Here is an 8,525-nt window from a genome sequence, read left to right on the forward strand (position 1 = left end):
ACCTGTTGACAGTTATGTTCTGTCTTTTCTTCATTGTCTGGAAGAAATGTGGCTGGGTTAAGAGTTGCACAAGTGTGCAGACACAGCACTGGCCCTTCAAGTAATAGAGCCTGATATTTAAGCCAATGGTTGTCTGACAGCCACAAGTCTCCTTTAGCAGTGAGTATGTCATTTACATCATGAGATGTCCACACAGTAAGATCTCTTCCCTGTATTATTTTAACTGCTTCAGATACTAAGACTGCTACTGCCGCCACTACCCGTAAACTATGAGGACAACCCTTTGCCACTACATCAATTTCCTTACTCAGGTACACCACGGGTTGCAAGCTGGTCCCTTGGACCTGTGTAAGTACTCCTAGAGCTATTCCTGTTTTTTCTGTGACATATAGAGAAAAGTCTTGCCCCGTTGGCAAGCTTAACACTGGGACTTGGGTTAGGGCCTTCTTTAGGGCCTGGAAAGCTGATTCTGCTTCAGGTGTACATCTTACTAAATGGGTATTGGCTTTCTGAGTTTCCTTAATTAGTGAATATAGTGGCCTGGCTATTTTACCATACCTGGGAATCCATATTTGGCAGAAGCCTGTTATGCCAAGGAATGCTCTTAGTTGTTTTAGGGTTTCAAAGTTTTGCTCTGTGCCTAAGGCAGACTTTTGAAGTTTTTTTCTAATGTCTGCAGCTGACTGATAAACTTATCCTTTAAGATTAGTTGGCTTTCAATAGAGTCAGTGACAGAGAGTTATGCTTCCTCAATGCCTCCCTTAGTCTCTCCAGAAAGGCAGTAGGATTTTCTTCCTTTCCTTTTGTTATAGTGGACATCATTGAATAATTTATAGGCTTCTTCCTAGTTTTCCTTAGTCCTTCTAGCACGCAAGTTAGTAAATGTCTGTGGCACCAATCTCCATGTTCTGATTCTGTGTCCCAGTGAGGGTCTACACTGGGAACTGCCTGGTGGTCTGTGGGGAATTGTTCGCTTTCCTCTGTTGTCATCGTATCGTTGACCTGACTGAGATACCAGAGATCGCCAAACTCTTGGGGCTGCAGTTATGGTGGCACTTCTCTCATTTGGGGTTAGTGTCTGATTTAGCAGTAACATTCTATCTCTCCATGTCAGATCAAAGGATTGTCCTAACCCTTGTAAAATGTCAATATAGCCATCAGGGTTATTTGAGAATTTACCTAGGTCTATTTTAATTTGCTTCAAGTCTGACAGGGAAAAAGGTACATATGCTCTGACTGGGCCGAATTCTCCAGAATACATCTTAGGGATATTTTTGCCTTGGGGGGAATGTTTCCCATTGCTTTGGAGGTCCCTTCATGGTCGCCCAAATGTTACCAGGGGTCCTTGTTCTTAGAGCTCCCAAGAGGGTGGTGGGCTGCTTCCAAGATGGCGGCAAGCCTCTTGTTCTCTGACCTGAGGTTCTTGGCCTTGTGGATTCCAAGCAATGGAATCTTGGGCTATGCAGTCAGTGTTATAGCTCTATTCAGCTTGATTAGGATGAACCCTGGGCACTTAGCCCAAGCAGGAACAATGGCAAGCCTCTAGCCTGATTGGGAGCAGCAGTGGGCACTGCCTCGCTGGATCAGAAGTGCAGCAGACACCCTGCCAGATCCAGAGGGGTGGAAGTCAGTGGCGGGACTGTGATGGTGGCAAACAGCAGTGGTAGACGATGAGCGAGAGCTCAGCTCGAGCCATAACAAACACGGACCAGAAGAGTGTGCAGCTGCAAGATTTAATGGGTATATACCCAAAGGATTATAAATCATGCTGCTATAAAGACACATGCACACGTATGTTTATTGTGGCATTATTCACAATAGCAAAGACTTGGAACCAACCCAAATGTCCAACAATGATAGACTGGATTAAGAAAATGTGGCACATATACACCATGGAACACTATGCAGCCATCAAAAATGATGAGTTCATGTCCTTTGTAGGGACATGGATGAAATTGGAAATCATCATTCTCAGTAAACTATCGCAAGAACAAAAAACTGAACACCGCATATTCTCACTCATAGGTGGGAATTGAACAATGAGAACACATGGACACAGGAAGGGGAACATCACACTCTGGGGACTGTTGTGGGGTTGGGGGAGGGGGGAGGGATAGTTTTAGGAGATATACCTAATGCTAAATGATGAGTTAATGGGTGCAGCACACCAGCATGGCACATGTGTACATATGTAACTAACCTGCATAATGTGCACATGTACCCTAAAACTTAAAGTATAATAATAATAAAATAATAAAAAAAGATTTAATAGAGTGAAAACAGAGCTCCCATAAAATGGGAGGGGACCCAAAGTGGGTTGCCCTTGCCTGGCAATTTTTTCAATTACCATTTCAATATCATTGCATGTTATTGGTCTGTTAAGAGTTTCTATTTCTTCCTGATTTAATCTGGGAAGCTTGTATATTTCCAGGAATTTATCCTTCTCCTCTAGGCTTTCTAGTTTATGCATGTAAGGGTGTTCATGAATAATCTTTTGTGTTTCTGTGGCATCAGTTGTAATATCTCCCATTTCATTTCCAATTGAGCTTATTTGGATCTCTCTTCTTGTCTCACTAATGTTCTATCAATTTTATTTATCTTTTCAGACAACCAGGTTTTCGTTTATTATTTGTGTCTTTTATTGTTGTTTCAATTTCATTTAATTCTGCTTTGATCTTGGTTATTTCCTTTCTTTTGCTGGGTTAGGGTTTGGTTTGTTCTTGTTTCTCTAGTTCCTTGAGGTGTGACCTTAGATTGTCTGTTTGTGCCCTTTTGTACTTTTTGACATAGGCATTTAAGGCTATAAATTTTCCTCTTAGCATCACCTTTGCTGTATCTCAGAGGTTTTGACAGGTTGTGTCACTATTATCATTCAGTTCAAATAATTTTTAAATTTCCATCTTGATGTCATTATTGACCCAATGATTATTCAGGAGCAGCTTATTTAATTTCCATGTATTTGCATGGTTTTCAGGTTTCCTTTTGGAGTTGATTTCAGATATTATTCCACAGTGGTCTGAAAGAATACTTCATATAATTTTGATTTACTTAAATTTATTGAGACTTATTTTGTGACCTATTATATGGTTTATCTTGGAAAATGTTGCATGTGCTAAAGAATAGAATGCATATTCTATAGTTGTTGGGTAGAATGTTCTATAAATATCTGTTAAGTCCATTTGTTCTAGGGTATAGTTTAAGTCTACTGTTTCCTTGTTGACTTTCTGTCTTGACCTGTCTAGTGCTGTCAGTGGCATATTAAAGTCCTCCACTATTACTGTGCTGCCATCTATCTCATTCCTTAAGTCTAGTAGTAATTGTTTCATAAATTTGGGACCTCCAGTGATAGGTAACTATATATTTAGAATTGTGATATTTTCCTGTTGGACTAGTCCTTTTATCATTATATAATATCCCTCTTTGTCTTTTTTAACTGCTGTTGCTTTAAAGTTTGTTTTGTCTAAAATAAGAATAGCTACTTCTCCTTGCTTTTGGTGTCCATTTTCATGGAATATCTTCTTTCATCCTTTTACCTTAGGTTTGTCTGAGTTCTTATGTGTTAGGTGAGTCTCTTGAGGACAGAAGATGGTTGGTGAACTATTATCCATTCTGCCATTCTGCATCTTTTAAATTGAGTATTTAGGCCATTTAATACATTCAATATTAGTATTGTGCTGTTTGTTGCCTGAATATCTTGTTTTTGTTTTCATTGTGTTATTTTTTATAGGTCCTGTGAGATTTACACTTTAAGAAGGTTCTATTTTGGTGTATTTTGAAGATTTGTTTCCATATTCAGAGCTCCTTTTAGTGGTCCCTGTAGTGCTGTCTTGGTAATAGCAAATTCTCTCAGCATTTGTTTGTCTGAAAAAGGCTGTATCTTTCCTTCACTTATGAGGCTTAGTTTCACTGAATACAAAATTCTTGGCTGATAATTATTTTGTTTAAGGAGGTTAATGATAGGACCCCAATCCCTTCTACCTTGTAGGGTTTCTGCTGATAAATCTGCTGTTAATCTGATAGGTTTCCCTCTTTATAGGTTACCTGATGCTTTTACCTCACAGCTCTTAAGAGTCTCTCCTTCATCTTGACTTTTGATAACCTGATGACTATGTGCCCAGGCAATGATCTTTCCACAGTGATTTTCTCAGGTGTTCTTTGAGCTTCTTTTATTTGGATATCTAGATCTCTAGCAAGGCCATGGAAGTCTTCCTCAATGATTCTCTCAAATATGTTTTCCAAACTTTTAGATTTCTCTTCTTCTCCAGGAGCACCAATTGTTCTTAGGTTTGGTTGTTTAAAATAATCCCAAACTTCTTGGAGACCTTGTTCATTTTTAAAAATTATTTTTTCTTTGTCTTTGTTGGAGTGGGTTAATTTGAAAGCCTTGTCTTTGAGCTCTGAAGTTCTTTCTTCTACTTGTTGGATTCTATTCTGAGAATTTCCTGTGTATTTTGCATTTATCTAAGTGTGTCCTTCAACACAATTCCTAGAAGTTGTGTTTGTTTTTTTATTTATGCTATCTATTTCTCTGGAGATTTTTCCATCCATATCCTGTAACATTTTTAAATTTCTTTAAGTTGGTGTTCACTTTTCTCTGGTGCCTCCTTGAGTAGCTTAATCATTCATCTTCTGAATTCTTTTTCTGGCAATTCAGAGATTTCTTCTTGATTTGGATCCATTGTTGGTGAGCTTGTGTGATCTTTGGGGGTGTTAAAGAAACTTATTTTATCATATTACCAGAATGGTTTTTCTGATTCCTTCTCATTTGGGTAGACTGTATCAGAGGGAAGATCTGGGATTCAAGAGCTGCTGTTTAGATCCTTTGGTCCCATGGGGTGCTCCCTTATGCAGTGCCCTCCCCTTTTCCCTCAGGGATGGGGTTTCCTGAGAGCCAGACTGCTGTAATTGTTATTTCTCTTCTGGATCTAGCCACCCAGCAAATCTTCCAGGCTTCAGGCTGGTACTGTGGAGTGTCTGCAAAGAGTCCTGTGATGTGATCCGTCTTCAAGTCTCTCAGCCATGGGTACCAGCACCTGCTCTGGTGGAGGTAGCAGGGGAATGAAGTGGACTCTATGAGGGTCGTTGATTGTATGTTTGTTTAGTGTGCTAGTTTTGTGTTTGTTGGTCTCCAGCCAGGAGATGGCGCTTTCAAGACGTCACCAGCTACAGTACTAGGGAGGATACAAGCTTGCCATAGGGTCCCCTGGGTAAGTATTAGGGTTTCTTAAGAAGTAGACAGGGCCACAGAACTCCCAAAAGATTATGTCCTTTGTCTTAACATTAATCGACAAACCACAAGTAATTCGGGTTCTGGTGGTTTAAGGTAAAATTGGAAAATATTGGTCTCTCAAATTTATGTGTACACAATTTTAGGGGTTTATGAAATTCCAAAGTCAGGAAATTATTGCCCTGTAGTATACTAGGACAAATGAATAAAAGATCCAACAACACTTTAACTCATGTATTACAGTAGCTTAAAGACAACTGAGCAAATCTAGAATCAGCAATTTCTCTCTCTTCTTAGCACAGAGCAAGCAAGATATTCTTTAAGTATTAGGATTTTTAACACTGGCCAGCAATGGTCACTGTGAGCTAGAGAATATGATGGAATGCAAATTAGATAACAGGTTAGACTTTGTTTATGTAAAAATCAAGATTGGCCATGGCTAACTCTATTTTCAGAAATTGCTTAGGAAGTTTACCTAGGGGACATGAATGCTGGAGAGAGTTTTACCACAGTAATTAAGTGGTAGATTCAGATGCTGTCTCTGACATCATTGGCTCATCAATCAACATGCATAGCATTTACTCAGAATTCTATCAGCTTTTGTATTGCTTTTGACTTGCTTACTCCACTACACATCCTCTGGTATGTGACTCTTACTTGTTATTTCCCAAGTGTGACAGACCTGGACATGCCTACTGGACATGACTGCCAGAGAATCTATGATTTTCTATTTGGCACAGGCTGTGATTCTGAACTCCAGAGTCTCAAGTGAAACTTCTTTAATTTTTTTTTTCTTAAAGGCTATCATACATGTCCAGACAACAACCACTTATTGCCTAGTTTCAAGGCCTTTACAAATAATGCAATTCAACACTTGAGATACTATTTATCAAAATATTGCTTAGTTAAATCTCCTAAGCTGGAGACTTTAATAATGATGTCATAGACCCCAGTGACAACCCTAGAAAAAAATACCCACCAGAACTGTCTCTTAAACAATTATTTGGCTTGATGTTTTCTGTTCTTTAATGACCAATATCAGGTGGAACTTTTAGAGAGCTGGAGGTTTATGAAGCACAGTGGCTAGATCTCAACGAATGTAGCAACAAGAATGATAATTATGATGTGTTTACTATGGACTATTGTATTTGCTGGTCACTAAGTACATTATATATTTTATTTCATGTAAACCTTCTACAGACTCTATGAAGTAGCTGCTATTGTTACTATTATGTCTGTTTTACTTAACCTCTTTTATGCCTCAGTTTCCACTGAAGCAGATTTGTGATTGGTGGCCATTACATTTCTCAGCTAAAATAAAACAAAACATAAAAATGTTGTGTATTATTTGCATGTTGTTTCAATTGTTTTGCCTCTACTTAACTTCATTCATTACCTACTAATAAACATTACACTAAATATAGACTTTATTCAGAGGTTTTGTGAAGGACCTAACCTAATAAGAGAAAAACAGTAAACTTGAAGAAACAAGACTTTTGTAATGTAGGAACAAGTTACTCAATAGGCATATGTGTACTTCTTCCATTATATAATAATCATCATCATTCCATGGTTTTGATGACCACATGGAGAATATTCTCCCCAGAATAAACATCTTGTTATTCATTAAAGACTTCTTCCATCCTCTTACATTTCAGTTCCGTCACATTTTCTTTTAAATGAAATTTTATTACTTGGTATTGGATAAAAAAGAGTATTACCTGTAAATTTTATACAATTCTTCTTAATTTAATTTCTAAAATTTATTTAAAATGTCATGAAACTTTATTGAAAATTTTTACTAAATTTCAGCAAAATCATTAAAACCTGGGAAAAAAATGCTTCTACTGTTAAATCTCCTGCTGCTTCTTTTATTTTAAAAATTCAGACATCATTTTCTCTCTATGGTATTTAGTTGAAGAGTGGCTTTTGGAGTCCAGCTACCTTCATTTTACCTTGATTCACTTCTATTGGCTTCTAGAACACAGTGCCTTATGACCCAGAATTCTTCTTCCCCTTGATTTTGGGAAAATGGCTTTCTTAATATATAATTATTAGATTTTTTTAATGACCACTAACGTTTGATGAATGCTATAGGTAAATTTAACCCAAACTGATTTAAAAAAAAAGCAAGCTTAATTTTCTTGCGTCAAATAAGCTTTGTTTAACTGCAGCATTAGAAGATTTTTTTAAAGTACAGGCATATCTTGAAGATACTGCAGGTTCAGTTCTAGACCACTGCAATAAAGTGAATATTACAATAAAACCAGTCAAATAAATTTTTTGGTTTCTTGGTGCACATAAAAGCGATGTTTACATTATGCTGTAGTCTGTTAAGCATGCAATAGCATTATGTCTAAATAATATTCATACGTTAATTTAAAAATACTTTATTGATAAAAATGCTAATGATCATCTGAGCCTTCAGTGAGTCATAATCTTTTTACTGATGGAGCGGCTTCCTGCAATGTTGATGGCTGCTGACTGAGCAGGGTGGTGGTTGCTGAAGGTTGGAGTAGCTGTGGCAATTTCTTACAATAAGATAACAATAATATTTGCCACACTAATTTGACTCTTACACAAAAGATTTCACTGAGGCATGAGTTGCTGTTTTACTCACATTGAAACTTCTTTCAAAATTAGTCGATCTTCTCAAATCCTTGTGGCTACTTCGTTTATCAACCATGCTTATGTAATATTCTAAATCCTTTGTTGTCATTTCAGCAATGTTTGTAGCATCTTTACAAGCAGTAGATTCCATCTCAAGGAACCACTCTTTGCTCATCCATAAGAAGCAACTTCTCATCCATTCAAACTTTATGAGCTTGTAGAAATTTGCCACATCTTCAGGCTTTATTTCCAATTCTAGTTTTCTTGCTATTTCGACCATATCTGTGGTGACTTTCTACACTGAATCTTTAAACCCTCAAAGTTATCCATTAGAGTTGGAATTGATTCCTTCCAATTTCCTGTTAATGCTGATATTTTGACCTCCTCCCATGATTCATGAATGTTTAATGGCATCTCAAATGGTGAATATTTTTTAGAAGGTTTTCAATTTACTTTGGCCAGATTCGTGAGAGAAATCACTGTCTATGGCATCTATAACTTTAAAAATGTGTTTCTTAAATGATAAGACTTGAAAGTCAAAATTACTCCTTGATCCACGGGCTACAGATTAGATATTGTGTTAGCAGGCATGAAAATAGCATCAATATTCTTGTACCTTTCCATCAGAGATTGTGGGATACAGGGTGCATTTTCCATGAGCAGTCATATTTTGAAAGGATTCTTTCTT

Source organism: Pongo abelii, chromosome 3, assembly GCF_028885655.2.
Source record: "Pongo abelii isolate AG06213 chromosome 3, NHGRI_mPonAbe1-v2.0_pri, whole genome shotgun sequence".
NCBI classification, from domain to species: Eukaryota; Metazoa; Chordata; class Mammalia; order Primates; family Hominidae; genus Pongo; species Pongo abelii.